This window comes from Strigops habroptila, chromosome 7, assembly GCF_004027225.2.
Source record: "Strigops habroptila isolate Jane chromosome 7, bStrHab1.2.pri, whole genome shotgun sequence".
Lineage (NCBI taxonomy): Eukaryota > Metazoa > Chordata > Aves > Psittaciformes > Psittacidae > Strigops > Strigops habroptila.
Window position 1 is genome coordinate 49,169,778 of NC_044283.2, and position 16,913 is coordinate 49,186,690.

General features: G+C 37.6%; 1 protein-coding gene across 5 annotated transcripts in view; it reads left to right on the forward strand.

The window, feature by feature from the left end:
- The window catches only part of GRID2 (glutamate ionotropic receptor delta type subunit 2), a 744,842-nt gene that overhangs the window by 464,706 nt on the left and 263,223 nt on the right, over positions 1-16,913 (forward strand). The window lies entirely within an intron of this gene.

The window sequence follows — 16,913 nt, forward strand, 5'->3', positions numbered from 1 at the left end:
CAATGGTAAAAAATGTATTTGTTTTCTGTTCCGTAGAAATACACTTTCTCTCTGCAATAATTTCTCTTTGGATCTATTTGTAACTTACATTACTTTCATGCTTTCCTGTTGCCAAGGTCTTCAGAAATTGAGGCTTAAAAACTAACTCTGCATATGTAGTCTCAAGTGAATGCCTTTTAGGAACATTAGTCAGAAGAGGGCTTTTTTGTTTCTTTTTGATTTTTTTTTTTTTCCTGTTGTTTATTTGGCTAGGCAGTCTGCTGTCCTTATTACACACTGAAGCTTGCTAATTCTGAGAAATGAGGGTTTGTAGCTTTAACTAAATGTCTTCAGTGCATTCTAAGATGTAAACAGTTTGTGGGCCTGTTTTAGATTGTTCTGCACTGTTTTCATCACCCAAGTCACAAGTGTTTTATTTTTCCGTAAGATATTTCACATTTCAACCTCAAAGCAGCAGGGTTCAGGGCTCTAACTACAATAACTTAGTGAACACAAGTCCTGTTGTTCCTCAAGAAAAACACTCTTAAAAAAAACCCAAAACACTTTATCATTTATTTTTACACATTTAAGCATAGTAGCAGTCATTGTCATCTTTTGAAGTATGTTGTCAAGAAAGTGAATAGTTTCTTTCAGAGTTGTCACTTTGGCATTAGTCACTCAAACCCTCTCTCCCCCAAAAAAACACCAACAAACCCTCCAACTAATCCAAACCCATAATCCCTCTCCACAACTAAATATCCAAAACCAAACACACACACACAAAAAAAACCCCTAATAACAAAACACTCTCAATGTTTCTCCTTTCCTGGAAGTCCGTAAGACTACCAGGAAAGGTCATTATCTTCTTTTGTGAGTGGGGCTCAAAGAGAGTGTCTCACATCAGTTACAGGTTTTGCCAGCATAACAGCATTTATTTGGAGTATGATGTGTGACTAGTAAAGCTGACAGCAGGAGCCTCTCAATAGGAAGAGTTGCTCAAATAGAAATGTGATTACTGCTGTACTTCATTTCTGTTGGTGGTTTGGAATGAACTACACAACTGCACTCCAACACTCAGTGTCTGTGCAAGGAGAAAGTTGCTGGGACAGTTTTACCACTGGATATTAAAAACTGTTGTTTTGCAGTTGAACCAGCAGCTGTACTCTATGGACAAACAAGTTATAAAGCTTGTGGACTGACTATGGGTAAAGATATTCCTAAACAACTCAAGTATAGACATGCTTATTCCAAAGACTCTGCCTTGTGCATGATTATTTTAACTTGGAAGTTCAGTCTAACCTGGTAGATTTCACATGTAAACTTGAAGAAGTTAATGAGAAACATCTGCTTATGTAGACAAGCCTTTGGGTTTTTTGTGGCCTTTCTGCCCAGGAGATGCTTTTGGCTGCCTAGCTGGATTCAGCTGTCAGCCTCTTTCCCCAGACCTCACATAGTCTCTGCTGCTTTGGTCCCTCTTAGATGGCTGATTTGGCTGAACTCCCTCACTGTTTATCTGAGAAGAGGATTCATTCACGCTGCAACAGCTGTAGTAAGTGTAGGCTTGATTACTATGCAAGTAACAACTTTTCCAGAGTAAATAGTCAGATACTGGCCTGTGTAAATAGGCAGTCTGTAAATTGGAGATTCCTTGCGGTAGAATTTATCTCTGCTCCGACTCTCTGAAATTCTTATTTTTAAGTAAGAATATTGGGTTTAATTTTAATATTGTTTTTTAAGCAGCATTGCTTTTTTATGTCAGATCACTTCTTTCTTTCCAGCTTTTGCATCTCTAAACCTCGCAGAGATGAGATCTATACTTACATACTCAAGAAAATGGGGATTAAGATGTAAATACACTGTTCTGGCTGTAGAGATAAAACCCTCCTTCTCTTTAACCATTATGTACTAATTTGCCCTCTGTAGAGCATTGAAAGGCAGGAAGAATTGGGAGCAGGTATCACAGCATCTCTTCTTACTGACTACAGGATTAATGTAAAGTGAGAGAGAGAGAGGGTCCAGCCAAATTCCCTAATGTCCTTCATTGCTTTGAGCTGGGGATGGAGGGGCAGAAGGGGAAAGTTCAGCTGAAATAGTGACATTTAGTGGGAGTAAGGGGTGTGGATGTATGGAGGTGGAGGAGACTGGGGCCTCTTCCCAGATCAGTTTGTGGCAGCATCTGGGAAAATGCCATGCCAGGAATATACTGGTGGCTTGTTCATTTATTTTTTTTTTTTTTATTTTATTTTTTTTTTCCCAGTAGATTGGGATCTTTCTGTACCCTCAAATAATCACCCAGGTCCCACAGATGAAGCAAAATATTCCCACTGAAACTTTTGTGATTACTGAAAAGCACTTTGGAGTCAACCATCTTGAACAAAAATTGCTATGCTGTCTGACATCACTGGTGACTGATGTGAACAGTGTGCCACTTGTTTTTTATTTTGGGGTGGGTTTTTTTTGCACACATTCTTCTGATCTCTGATGAATTTGCAGGATATGAAGACAAACAGAGAAAAAGGAATATGATGTCCTTGACAGCTCAGCATTGGAGCAAAAATCCAGGGTCAAGTGACACAATACAAAAGTATTAAAAATCACCTGGTGCAAAAGAGCAGGGACCCTTTTGGCCAAGGAAGTCTCTGTCACCTTGTTAGTCTTGTCAGAAAGGCATCACAAAACAACACTAGAAAAGGTTTAGGAAAGGTCAGAGAGAAGCCACCTCTGTGTAGAGCCTGCCTTGCAAAACAAGGATTTCTAAAGCTAAGTGTGAGAAGGCTGGGTAGTAAGAGGAACAGGCCAGGAAACTCAGGTTGCAGCAGAGGTTCTGGTGATAATAAAACAACTTAGGGAAGCAAGACTTTAGGAAGCTAGCCAGATATTCTCACTTGGGTCAGTATGCTGTCAGGACAGCTCTGCTTGCAACTTTGTTTCTGTTTTGCTAAGGAAACTACCTTATCAGCTGAATGTGGTGTTCTGTGCAAAGACTTTGGGAGCTGATAACAAGACTACAAGGGAGGGATGCTGCAGCTGATTCGGTTTCTCAGATATAGAGGAAAATTATGTTGATTAGCAGACTTTACACATTGAAAATCCAGTAAGCCATGGGTGAAAGAGCCTTGGCATCAGCCAGGGATTTTGCTGGAGTTTTGACAGGCAAGCTCTGTAAGGTCTTGGTTTTAGGTCCTGAAAACACTGTGCCACGTCCAGCTGTCAGTTCTTCCTCTCAATGGAGGGATTACCACCCCAGCGGCAAGCGTGGCAGATGTGACTGTACACCTTGATGCCCCTTGCTATGTCCCTTGGTTCTGTTGTAGGGGTAGTGACCTCTTAGAGAAAGAGGTGAGAACACTTTATAACTGCAGTGTCAAGATTCAACAGCTTTTCTAGCAGAAATTCAGAGCATTGGCAATGTGTATAACCATCAAGGCTGTTGTGAGGTCTTGACTATTTCAAGCCATCAATGCAGTGAGCATTGTCAGTTCCCAGATTGGAGAGAGTGCTGCTTTTCAGGTCACTGCACACTATATGTTTGTGTAATTAAAAATATTAACTTTTTATTATTCCAAAGGCTCCATTCTGCAATCAACTTGAAGTTACTGAGCCCCATAGTCTCAGGACTTCATGCGTGCAAGTGATTATGCTAGAGATATTGGCAATGTTTACTGTTAAACAGGTATTTAAAATTAAGCTCCCATGCATCACAGAGCTGGGTTGTAGTTATTTAAAATGTATTAAAATTCAACAAAACTCGCAGCTGCCAAATCTGAGAGTTTTAGCAATGAGTCCTGTATGTTGACCCATGTGTATGCAGACATGCTTATTGTACCAACCTGTATAGGTGCCATTTTATTTGTCGATATTAATTTTCAAAGAAAATTAAAATTATGTAGCTCTTAGGCATTAGTAAGATCTGCTGCACATGATTTTGGCGAATTGAACTGTTTTTTTATAACCTAGGCTGATGTGGGACAGTACTAAAATAAGATTACCTTGAATGAAGAGAAGCTACATTACTACTTTCATGAATAAAATAACTCTTTATAAATGAAATATTAAAATGGATAGGTAAAATAGAATAAAGAATGTAAATGAAGTACTGAAGAGTTCTTGCAATGTACCAGGCAAGTGAAAAAGAGACGGTGAATGTTTTAGGAGCAAATGTAATTTAAAAATGCCTTATGTTATTGAACCTTCACCATGTTTTTCCTAATGGTTACTATGAATAGAATGAGGAATAAGATTTATTCTGTGAAATAAGATTATCCCTGGTGGCACAAGTCCTGGTATTTATTTTATCACTATTCCTCTATTGAAAATAACAGGTCATTTTAAACTTAAGTATTTGAAAAAATACCATTTTTTTCATATAGTGACATGGTTATTATTTTACCAGGTTTTAGCTTTAGATCTGATCATGCAGCAAATCACAGGTTGTGACAGGGATTTGCTTTAGTGTTACCTACCACTCTACACAACAACTTATTTGCTGTGAATTAGGAAAGTTTACTCAACTTCTTCCCTGCAAGGTTTGTTCAGCCTTTGTGTGTCCAAAGTTCATGGAAGCTCAGTCTTTTCTTTTTTTCTTGTGTGTTTTTTTGGCTTTTTTTTTTTTGTTTGTTTGTTTGTTTTGGTTTTTTTTGTGTTTAGTTTGGTTTTTTTTGGGTTTTTTTTAATACCTTGCTCTATGATGCTATGCACATTGGGTTTTACATGTGTCCTAAGGAATGTTACACTGACATTTAACTGTTTTATTCTTCTCTTTTTATTAATAAAGAAAATTATCCTGGTTTTAGTCAAGCATAATCTGTAGACATGTATAGAAATGTATATAAGCATGTGTGTACAGAGGTGAAGTGAGTGCAGCTGAAAATAGGAATCCAATGCACCTGGGTGCTACTTCCACTGAAACCTATGGCAAAAATTCTGTAGTTTCCACTAGAAGCAGATGGGTTTTGTTCAGTGTTTTTTTGTTCAGATGTGAACAGATAACATACATAGCAGAGAAAGGCAGAAGACTCCAGATAGATATCAAGTCCACATAATTAGCTTTGGAGAATAAATTATCATCTAATCCCTTAACTGCATGTGCTAGGTAGTACCTTGCTTCTATTTGTGGCACAGCTGTACCTGTAGTTCAGCTATTAGTTACTTGAAAATCTTGTAAATCTGAGCTTTTGATCTTCTGCCATTTAAAATCTGCTGGTTTGCCTTTTACATGTGTGCCATGGACTGCCAGTCCCAGGTACATTCAGAAGCAGTCATCAAACTGGGATTTAGGAAAGCTGGTTTCTCTTCTTCTGCCATGCACATGCTATGTGACTTTTGAACATGTTACTGAATCACGCTTCATTACTTTTTCCCTAGATAAAAGGAAGAGTAATGCTTGCATACCTTTGCATAATGCATAAGAGCTAAATGGTAACATTATTTTGTGTACATCCATGTGTTTCCTGCAAAAGTAAAAGCATATTCGTCTACCATTTAAAACCTACCCTGGGTTTTATGGTTTTTTAAAATGAACTCTACTGCCTGAAGAGTTTCTTCTTCTCAAGGCAACTTGAAGGTAGGGCAAGAAAGAATTTGTCGATTGAATTCAGCATTGATGAACTGATCCAGTGATGGACTGGAAAGCTACCACAGGTCTCATGCTAAGCCCGTTGGATACTCCATTAGGTGACTTGATGGCTTGGCACATTTGTATGTACATCATAATTTTCTGGGCACTGATGAATATAGCAGTAGCTGGTAGTTAGTTGATGCTAATAATAATGAAAAAGGTAATTTTTCCATTATGCAGATATTAATTATGATTTCCCTCAGAGATTTTCAGTATTTTCTTTGTAAAAATTTGTGATCTCTGGGAATTTTGAAAAAATCCTATTTACATAAAATACAAGTCTGAAGTCTCTAAAGGCAGGAGTTGTTCAAGCAGTTCTCTATTAGATGGCAGTGATGAAGGTGAAGGATCAGCAGCAGCCATATGAACTTGCCTAATGCTGTTTTTACCTCCTTTTCCTGTCATTTTATCATAACAATATATATTGATTATACTGGAATTTATCTAGGAGAGCTGGTCTTCAGAGGCTAAAACTAGATCATGCACTGTTCATGGCTGTTTGCTCCTTTGTCTTTCTTATAAGTAAGCTGAACGCTCTAATCTTTAAGATCATCTTTCTCACCAATTGTTTTTTGAAAAGCATTTGAGCTTTTTAGGCCTGCACGCTCCTGTAGACCATACTTGCCTTTTTTGAGCTTATTCTCTACATCATAGCTTGTGGTGGAATACATCCCCTTCAGCATGCTCCACTGTAATTTGTTGTTGTTAATGATAATATACATGTAATGAAATATATCTTCTTTTTTTGTCTTTCTCCAACATTAAACACAGAATTTATAGCTGCAAACTGAGCTAGAGGCTTAAAGGATTTTTTACTTCATAGGATCTTCCAAATCTCTAGTAAAAGGATGCTCAGAAAACTTGTTCAGAATGTTAAACAAGTTGAAACTTTCATCTTTAAATGTAGCAAAAGAGTCTTTTTGAGTTCTTTTTAATCCGCAAGAAGTGAAGCGGGGTCTTGGAGGACGCTAGGTTTTACCCTTCAGAAAAAAATCTGAGAAAGTTCTTGAATTTACCAGTTAGTCCAATTCCTTGCCTTTTTATGCTCTTGCAGCTGTGAGTGTAGGCCATCCAGCTGATGGCTGAATGATTGGATGCGAAAAGTCATGCTGTTTTCCTATACTTGATGAATGGAGTGATGGTATCGATTTTATATGCACTTACTTACCATAGGGTACAAGTGTGAAGATAAAGCATTTTAGTTACAGAAAAATGAAAGTGGAAAGTAAGTCTCACTGGTGAAATAAGTCAGCTTCAGAGAGATTTGTATCAAATGCATCATTACTGTGTCTCTAACCTAAAGCAATCCTTTTGGTTCCTGTATTTTCAGGAAAGTATCAGGAGGAGAGTGAAACCCAGGTTTGCAACGTAGTGTTTGGGTTCTTGGGGCAAAATGCAGTGCTTGCTGTTGCTAGGGTAGTTTATTTTAGTATCTAAAATGAAGAGGAAACATAATGGGAAATCTGTCCCAACACAGAGGGTCTAGATGTAAAAGAACAGGAGCTGATGGCCATCTGCATCTCCTATGCAGTGTTATGAATTTTGGAACTAGGGCTGTACCTTGCTGTTCATGAAAAGTAAAGTTGCGTATTAGTAGTCAGGAGCTCAGCTGGCACATGTGTGTTGGCTGCATATTGGTTTTGTCTTTTAATTAAGGTTGCTAACATCAGCAGCTGAAGAGAGGCAGGATATGGGCATGCTCATCTTGCAATATGCTTGCAATGTGAAAAGTGAGACAAATGCCTGCGTGATGTTACAAGCCTGGTGGTACCAATATATCCTGCGGATCATACCATGCTCGTCTGTGGTTTTACATCCTTTCCTGTGGTGTTGATAGTCTGAGACCCTCATTGAAGTTTGCATCCAAAGCCAGTATGAACTGGAGCATTTGTGTGGTTTACAACATAAGAAAGTCACAGCATATCTCTACATTTTTCTTCTTTCTGGATTTTCTTCATTTTGGCTTCATGGTGTCTAGGCATTTTTTATAAATGGATATTCACATGATGCTGGTTTCTAGCCTATGCCAGAGGGTAGCACAGTTGCGAGATGTGAATCAGGTCTGCCTCTGTTGTCAACAGCAAAAGCTATAATATATTATTGTGTTTTGACCAGTATTCTAGATTTGAATGCACTCTCTTCTTCAAATTTTGGAACTACTTAGTGAGCTTTTAAATATCCTCTTCTATCCTTAATTCTCTTTCTATCCCGATCTGTAACTTGGAATGCAGATTCATGGGTCTGAGTACAACTCTTTAGTTTCACTACATTTTCATACATAATTTATTACAAATATTTATGAAAATTATAGTTTAACTGTTAGCATGTTTATTTGAGACAAGAGGAGCTTTAGTGATTAAGTACTGAGTAGATGTATTATGTACTTTATGGGAATCTCATAATATTTGCTGTTGCACAGACAATTGTTTGATTATGCTTTCGTATAAATTTCTTTCTGCTACTTATGGCTTTTAACAACTCAGTCATTGACATTCTCTTCTTTGGGATCTTGCTGGGTACGCTGTTTTCTGGACTAAAACAAATAACTGAGGGGCTGGCCTCCCATGATTTTTAAAGACGTAATAATTCTTTTCTTCTTCTATTTGTGTTGGCTATGCTTGGTCCTGATTTCTTAAATTGCTGTCAAAGTTAATTATATTCTCCTGTTATACCAGCTATTTTAATTAGATCGGATACTTTTGGTTATTGTTTATTCTTCCTCCCTGCTTTTATATAGCTTCACTATAAACACCTCTGTTGTGTTCCTCTTGAGAGACAAATATCTTCCCATAGAGAGCAAATTGCTTCAACCAGCCAAACAGGACTAAAAAAAAGTAAAAATGAAGCACATTAATGAAACAAAGCTATCATATACACATTGGTAGAGACAGTCAGTACTGTATTAAAGTGCATATTTTCTACAGGACTCAGGGTGGCTGATTCATGTAGTTGTTACAAAAAGTCCACTCTGAACACCTGCAAAACTAACATGCAATTGACTGCCACAGGATAAGTGTCTTTTTGAAATAAAATGACAGCTAGAGAGGATTAACTTAAAGGGGAGATAAGATCTGACAAAACTGTTTTTAATCCAATTCTTCCTCCAGAGTCATGTTGCCTGATCGGCAGAACTGTTCTGCCTCCTTTCTTCCCACCAGTAAATAAATGTATAGCCAGTGCATTTGCTTACCTAGGTTTCCCTAAAAGAGAACCGATTTCCTAGCTACCATGAAAATTCAGTGTTGAATGTTTCTAACCCTGAAGCACAATTAATTGAATCGAAATCAATATCTGAATTGTTTTGCCTATCTGTTAGACTGAAATGAGGAGAACTAATAGTCGTTTTTTCTTCTATTTTAAAAACATTCCCGGTGGCACTGATGAATCTCCCTCATTAGTTTGCTCAAAAGTAAAGATAGAATTTTATACCCTATCACCCCTTCCATAGTGTTTGCTGGGAGTTTCCTTATGAAATTTAGCTGAGCAGTCTCCTCCATGTTTTTCTTCTGCTTGTTTCAGTGTGTGTGTTGTAGTTTTATTCTGGCTGTAATGTTTTTTGCCATGTACGCTTTAGTAATCTTCATGTCAATTTAAATTCTTTTTTAAAAATTTGGTCAACAAAATTGGACAATTGCAGAATTTCCATGCAAAAAGATTAACAGCACAGTAATAAAAATGCTTAGTATACCATTAGAAAAAATTGCTGTAATGCTGAGTACCTCAAGATTCACCTTGCTTTTGTGGACACTTCATGATCAGCAGTGAGATTTTTGAAGACTCTTGTAAGACAATTTATTCTATTTTGAAAGTACTTAGCAGATAGTAGCTGACTTTGTAGTCTCCACAGAGTGTAAGGAGTTACAGACTGCAGGTTGGACAGAGCCTTGGGTGACACGGTCAAGGGTGAGGCGTCCCTGTCCAGGGCAGAGGGGTTGGAACTAGATGATCTTAAGGTCCTTTCCAACCCTAACTATTCTATGATTCAATGATTCTATGATATCAAGAGCTGATTTTAGCTTTAGGCACTATTTGTTTCTTACCTCCCTACATAATTTTTCCCTAGTTACGACTTTTATTACTTAGCTTATTTATAAATGGTTTCAAAAGATTATTTATTAATTTCTTACTTTTTTTTTTCCCCTGGGTGCTCTAATTTCAAATAGAAAATTAATTAATGGTTGTGATTCATCTCAGAATTTCCATGAATGAAAATAACAGCTGCTTCTGCTGATTGTGAGAATGGATATAAAAAGTATCGCTTTGATTTTGAAAAGACATGTTATCTACTGGTTGTCTATGTCATCCACACTAAAACCCCATCTTTTAATAAGCTTTCTTGTAGGGTTCACTCATTTTATCTCTCTTTACAAGTGACAAGGCAGTCAGTGCTGCTAAAGCTGGTTGTTGAAGCGTTGGGCTAGATGATTGTTAAAGGTCCCTTCTGACCCAAACCATTCTGTGATTCTACAATTTTCTGAATCAAAATCTGAAAATTGATACCATACTCCAGACTGTTAGGGTTTCTTGAAATGTAATCTTGAGAATCACAGGAGATTTGCTTGGGAAGGGAATCAACACTTAAGATAAAATTTTTGTCTTACAGAAGTTCCTGTATTTTGGAGTAAATAAAGAATGAGAAGCAGTAGGAGTTTATGCTGTCAGCACAAATTCATTTAAGAGGAGTGGCTGGAGATGAAGACACAAGGAGAAAGAAGGAAAGGGAAATGTGATGATGCTAATGGCCTGCTGTGTTTAAAAGGGGAAAGAAGGCTGTTTTGTTTGGTCTTTTGTGCTTTATCTGGCTTATGAGCCAGCATTACTGTGCAGTTAGATGGACACAAATTCAGAACAGATTAAATGAAGGAATTGATTTTTGTCAGCTTTCTTTAGGAAATCAGTAAATAAAATAGCCTTAAAGAGTGCTTTGCATGAGACAATCATTTATTTATAAAGGCACCGGAGCAGGGGTTCCTTGTAACTCCTCCTGAGGTATTTGGAGACAGGTCACAAGAAGGCCTTCAGGCAATGTCAGCTTGCTTTAGCTTAGGGAAGTAGACTGATTCTCATCGTGTGACTGGGCATTTCTCTGTGGGATTACAGTGGAAAAAATCTCATAGGTTATTACATATCTTATTCATCATTTTGCATTGAGAAGAAATATGCTGAGAAGAAGTAGGTGAAGGGAAAGGGAAGTGGATGATTCAGGCTTTCTCCAGTTTCAGTCAACCAATGATGAAAGCATCTGCCCACAAGCTTTAATTTAAACAGAGACTTTCAAAAGTAACATACTTGGCATTTTGAGATGCTCTGAGGAATGAAAGCTTTTCATGTGTGATCTCCTTAAAACAGAGTTCATGTTTGAATTGCCTGGATGGGTATGAACAAAGAGAGATAATGCGTCTTTGCAGCTTTCAGAGGTAGGTATGTTTTTCATAAATAAACACTGTAGTATTGAAATTTTCCTTTCTCAGGAGAGAGGAGTTGTTGGGTCTGCAGAATTCCTGCTTCAAGGAGAACCCTGCAGGTGGGGCCCATGGCATCTTTGGCATCCCCAGGTGATAGCATGGTAGAGACATACTTCATGGAAGCCCAAGGGTATTTTGGGTCAGAACTTTTCCAGATGCTTTGATGTTCTGTCAAAGGCAAAATATAACTTTGTCTCTTTAGCTGTTGAAATTTATGTGAGCTCTTCAAACCTGAGCTGTACAGTAGCTTCTAGTCCCCTTCAGAGTGTCATTCAGTGTGTCAGTCAATGGCCGTAAACTATTCTGTGGTTTATAAAATATGTAAGTAATTTTTGCCTTCTCAGTGAAGGTCTGTTGTTTCTCTGAATGCTCTGCTGGTTTGGTCTCAGATGAAGTTAGATAGTAGTCTTCATCAGTGTGGTTATCTGTCAGACTCTAAATTGGGCAGTGTTGAAGAACCAGTGTGTGATAACCATCAGCCAGGTTCAAACTGTGCACCTTAGAGCTAAAAGCATTAGCTAGTATTGGAAAAGCCAAGTCACAGGGCCTGTACATATTCTGCAGACAAGCACAGAAATGTACCTGCAAAATACCCTCACCAGGTGGTTAAAATGTATGCCTAAAATGTGTAAATTACACCACACTTCATGCCCTCTGTTAAATCTTTGGCACATCCTCATGATAGCACTGTAAATGTGGATCTGATTTGTGCTGCTTTTATTTTTTGTTCATTTTAAATTAATGATTATGAAATAAGACTGTGTTTTGTTTATATTCTATTTCACAGATATTTGTCTAACACATACATAGCCAAAAAGTATGCTCATATTGCAGAAATCATGCCAGCAGTATGCTGCTGTTGGAATCAATATTCAAGGAATAAAGCCTGCTGTTTCTATTCAGTAAATTAGTTAAATGTTGGAAAAACTTCAATGGCTTCAAGAGCTCAGATCCTGACTGAAGCCAGCTACAAGGTTTTTTCCATCAAAAAAATTCAAGTTTCCTATGGTCTGTGGTTCCAAGATAGTCGGGCAGACTACTTGAGAGCCTAGGCTCTGAAATCTCTTTCATAGAATTTCAAAACTTGGATTTCATTCCAAGCAGAATAAACCCAGATTTTCAAATATCTATATACTCTGCAGAGTTACATGACCTTTTTTCGTGCTGCTCTTCTCCTGACTGTCTTTTAAATTTGCTTCCAAGACGAGTGCCTTACGTTTCAGCCTGGTGTATTATGGTCATGGGTCTTTCATTACAAGGAGAACGTTACTGTCTTTGGTGTTAAGGCATCCATATTAGGGCATCCATATTGCCAACTGCTAATGCTGGGCTGAAAGTGTTTTTTCATTGTCCAGTTCATCAATCTTCATTTTAATCTTGTTTAGATAGTGGCTTACAGCCTGCCATTACTGAGGATGCTAATTAGGCTTGCAAGAGTGAATCCAAGCAGACTGTCAAGCCAGTGTTCAACGAGGATGTAGAAAACCAAGCACTGTCTTAAAGCTAGCTGATGGACTTATGCATGCTAAAGTGTGCAGCTTGGAGCCACCACACACACATTGAATGAGAGAAGAGGCAGAACAGGGTGAGAGATCCCATAATGTACTGCCACTTTCGCATCCCAGCTGTCTGATCACACCTCAAGTGCGGGAAAAGACAAACCCCTCAGTCTATATTCCTTACCTTTGCCATTGCCCATGGGCATGAACCACGGCATGAAACTTGGTGAACCACATCAAATACTGCTGACAGACCCAAAAATCAGTGCTTTCATCTGACTTCTGTCCATTATCAGAGGAAAATGACATTAATATCTGATTTCTTACAGCTATGTTGCCACAAGTAATCTTATTTATAATATACATAGGTATATTTACTATTAGTGGAAAAGTTCAGTGAGAGAACTAGTAATGAAATACAGGGTCAGTTCTGATAACTTACAGATGCTTTTATTTGTGCCTTTTTTTTTTTTTCTAGTCTGAAAATCTGAGAGACATGAGATTTATTTTCAGAAAACAGTATTAACATGTGAAATTAACTGAATTTTCATTGGAATCTAAATTTAAATATTAATCTCAAATAGTTGTTTCTGTTCACTATCCTTGTTATATAAAGCAGTCAAATCAGAGGTTTTACAGTATATTGTCTGTCTCTCTGTCAGTGCAGTGTTGTTCCATGAGGTATAACTGTTAGTGTTTGCTCGAGGAATTTTTCGTTATGTTTATACAATACTAGAAAGATATGTATACTCAAAGTTTTTTGATACTTCTAATGTATGTTACAAAAAATAGGGAAAACAGGTATGTCTCAATTGCATAATGCTTGCCCTTGGGAGAAGAACAGAGGCACAGAATTCCCCTGGGAGAAATTGTTGGATTTCAGTTTTGGCAAATGCTTTGATTGGATTTTAAAATAAATTTCACAGCATTAAATTTGTTGAGTTCAAATATACACGTATGTAGTAAGAGTGAGAAATACAACTTTAAGCCTGGTACAAATGTGCATCCCCTCACAGGACTGGGAAGTAATATTGGCTGACATGAAAAGCTGCTTTTCTGATTGAGGTACTCTGTTACAGAAAGATTTGAGAAAATGAAGAGTTAATGAAGGGCAAAGAAAATGAATGATTGTTGAGGATCAATATAAGTGAATAGATTCAAAGTAAACATATTTCTATAGTTTGCTTGCATTCTGAACATTTGGTACAGTTTATACTTTAACACAATTAATATAGGTTTCACTTGAGACCATTTTATTCTTTCAACTGCTCTTTTGTATGTATTTACGTCTTCTTTTTAAGGTAAGTCTCGCTATAGTGAATTTTCCCTTTACCACAATATAATATAAAATTCTTTTAATGTTTAAGCTGATAAATCTTCCACTGAGCAAGATATTCAAGATGCCCCATACATCAATTGTGACCTAAAATTAAATGTATCACTTCATCCTTCTTGCCTTGTTGACTTTCCAAGATTTGCATGGAAATGTATATATAATATGGACATGGTCTGACTCTTTTTGTATATCAGTTTTAGGGAAGATTTTTGCCACCTCCTATTCTTGGGAATACAGAGTTTGTCTATCTTTAACTGTGGAATCATTTGCAGCCTCTTAGTCTTAAGTGATTACTGCTTGATTCCACATTGCTTTGGATAGATCCCTTTCTGCACATTGCTGCCTTCTCTCCCTTTGTCACTGGTGCCTATATGGACCACAGCCAACAGCTTGCTGTCTTTGTGGGGCCTACTGCATACTGTCAGAGGAAAAGTCAGCATGCAACTTCCACTTATATTGTATCTGACAATAAAATTTTCCATATCTTGTTCTTTCTGATTAGATGGCATCCTGCTTTTCATGGGGTGACTGAGTTAGATCCTCCTTTGTGTGATGATCTGGTGGTGTTCGCACAAAGTCCCATTTGTGGTGTTTGTTGGTATTTTTACCTTGCCAGGAGTTAATGTGCTGATGACTTCGGATGCCCTTCCTCCTTAGTAGCACACAGCCTGCTAGGGTGGAAATATGACTGGTTTATGATGTCCCTGCAAACTTTATCAATATTCTACTTTGTCTTTTTGAATTTATCCAGTTCAATCAATCTGACCTCAAGACAGAGTGCTTGGGATTTGAAGATGATGAGCTGTCTGCCTTCTGCACACATTTCTTGCTTGCCCGAGGCAATCACACCTACTGCACTCAGTAAGACTAAACTGAGACTTTTAGCTTCTGGTTGCTTGAAGATTTTTGGTTTTCTTTGTTTGATCAACCCATCAAATTTGATATTTGTTTTCATATTCCACAAGAGTCATGGTAGAGAACCCCGTAACCTCCTCACAGCTCATAGTTCTACTTCCATTTCAGCCTGCTTCTCCTTTACTGGGTTGACTTGAGTTTATTCTGCAGTTTGCTTAGTCCTGCACCTCTACTTGCTAAGGATTTTCCTTCCTAGGGAAGGAGGACCCCCCCTGATGGGGTTTGCTATTTTGATTTAATTTTCTGCAATAAACAAAAATACCAGATTTTCAGCAAGGAGAATTAATCACTTTTGCTAGGAAATGCAACACTTAGTCAGAAAGTTTATTCTGAGGCAGAAGACAGTTCATGAATTTAAGACAAATGGAGTATTAGATGTTTTTCACAAGAACATATTTCTCACTAAAGCATATCTGTTCAAATAAATATAATTTTTCTACTTTTCCACAATTATTGTGTTTCTCACAAAACATCTTCACTGATTCCTTTTGTATAACTTTTAACTGATTTTCCTGGTGGTAGTTATTTTTCCAAGGAGCTCATATCTCACATAATAGCTGAAGGGTGGATTTGTTTGGCACAAGGTATTGTTGTTAATATCTTTTGTTCAACATGTACAGCTTGATTCTTCTGTTCAATGTCTAATCACCTAAACTCAAGCAAGTTTTAATGTTTATTTGTTAATCATTCTGGGCAAGCTGCTACCTTCTAATCTGTCCGTTATTGCTCAATTTTGACCTTTTTCAGGATCTTCACATCTGTCCAGTGTTTAGCTAATTCTGTCTAGAAAGTAACTTTGAGGTGCAGACTTTCTCAATAGAAGGTGCACAGGTACAGCGTGCCTTGCAATTGCTCTTGCTCTTGATAAATACAATCAAACCCAGCTTGAAGCTATTCAAAGTACTGATGAAAGGTTATTTTTCTAGCTTGTTGCTCTAATCATCTACCTGTTCTTAGGCCTGCCTTCTTAGTGGTGTAGAATACAAAGCTTTTGCTTTTTTTCAGAGCTTTTTTTGAAGTATTGAATGTTGCCTTTTATATTTTAGATGCTGTACAGGTGTCAGCTCTTGTTTGCTTTGCCCATCTATTGTTCATTGCTTTCTTTCTTAGTGATCCTTCTTCTGCAGTGACTTTCCCTTGCACGTGGGAAGAGCACACTACTAATGCATACTAAACCAATTCGCTATCCTGCTTCAAATCTTTCCTTGGAATTTTTTGTCACCTCGCCTATGATTAACTTGACAATACACAGGCAGCTATTACGCTGAGACAACTGCCTACTGTGGTGACTAATATTCCCTTGCTTCTTTATACTCCTCATCCACCTGTCTACCTATGTCTCCGTCTACTACATAACCTACCTTGCTTGTTTTTACACTTCAGATGCTAGCTTTCAGAAAGCAGGTTCTCTCTCTCTTCTTTATGCATGTGCCCAGACGGGTTTTGACCTGTGGGACTTCCTTGTGCAATGTGCAATGCTATTAAGAATTTGCTTGTGCTGAGGACCCACACTAGCCCAGTTTCCTGACTGCTGTGGTCTCATCTTCCCTGTGTCCCTAATTCCATATTGCAGCTCCTTTGTGCCAACTCTTTCACTAGTTAGATTGTTTGCATAGTTGTTCCAAAGTGCTGTGATTCTGTGATTCTAACCCAGCAGATAATTATTCACTTTTCTTGTAAGATGGCTACACTGTTACTTTCTATTAACAGTGTTCAAATAGATGAAAAGCCTTTTTTTTTTACTGCTTCTGTACAACCAATTAAAACTTGAAATGTGAAGTGTGTTTCTTGCTGTTGTCATAAAGCCATGAAATAATAAGAATATTTAATGTAGCTCTAGTATGAATTGGTTGGTACAAAGAATTATTAAAATGTGTGTAGAACTCACAAACTAAATTGTTCTGAAAACCTTGGAAATAAAATAGATGATGAAAAACCATTTCAGGTAACACAAAATATGACAAACCCCCTTACAGTTATAAGTAAAAGGAAATGCCAATAAAACTAGCAGATTAAATTCTTGTAATATCGTGAAGGAAGAATTAGATCTCAGTTCCTATACTTTATGCATTCAAATACATTGTAACATAAAGAATAGTATT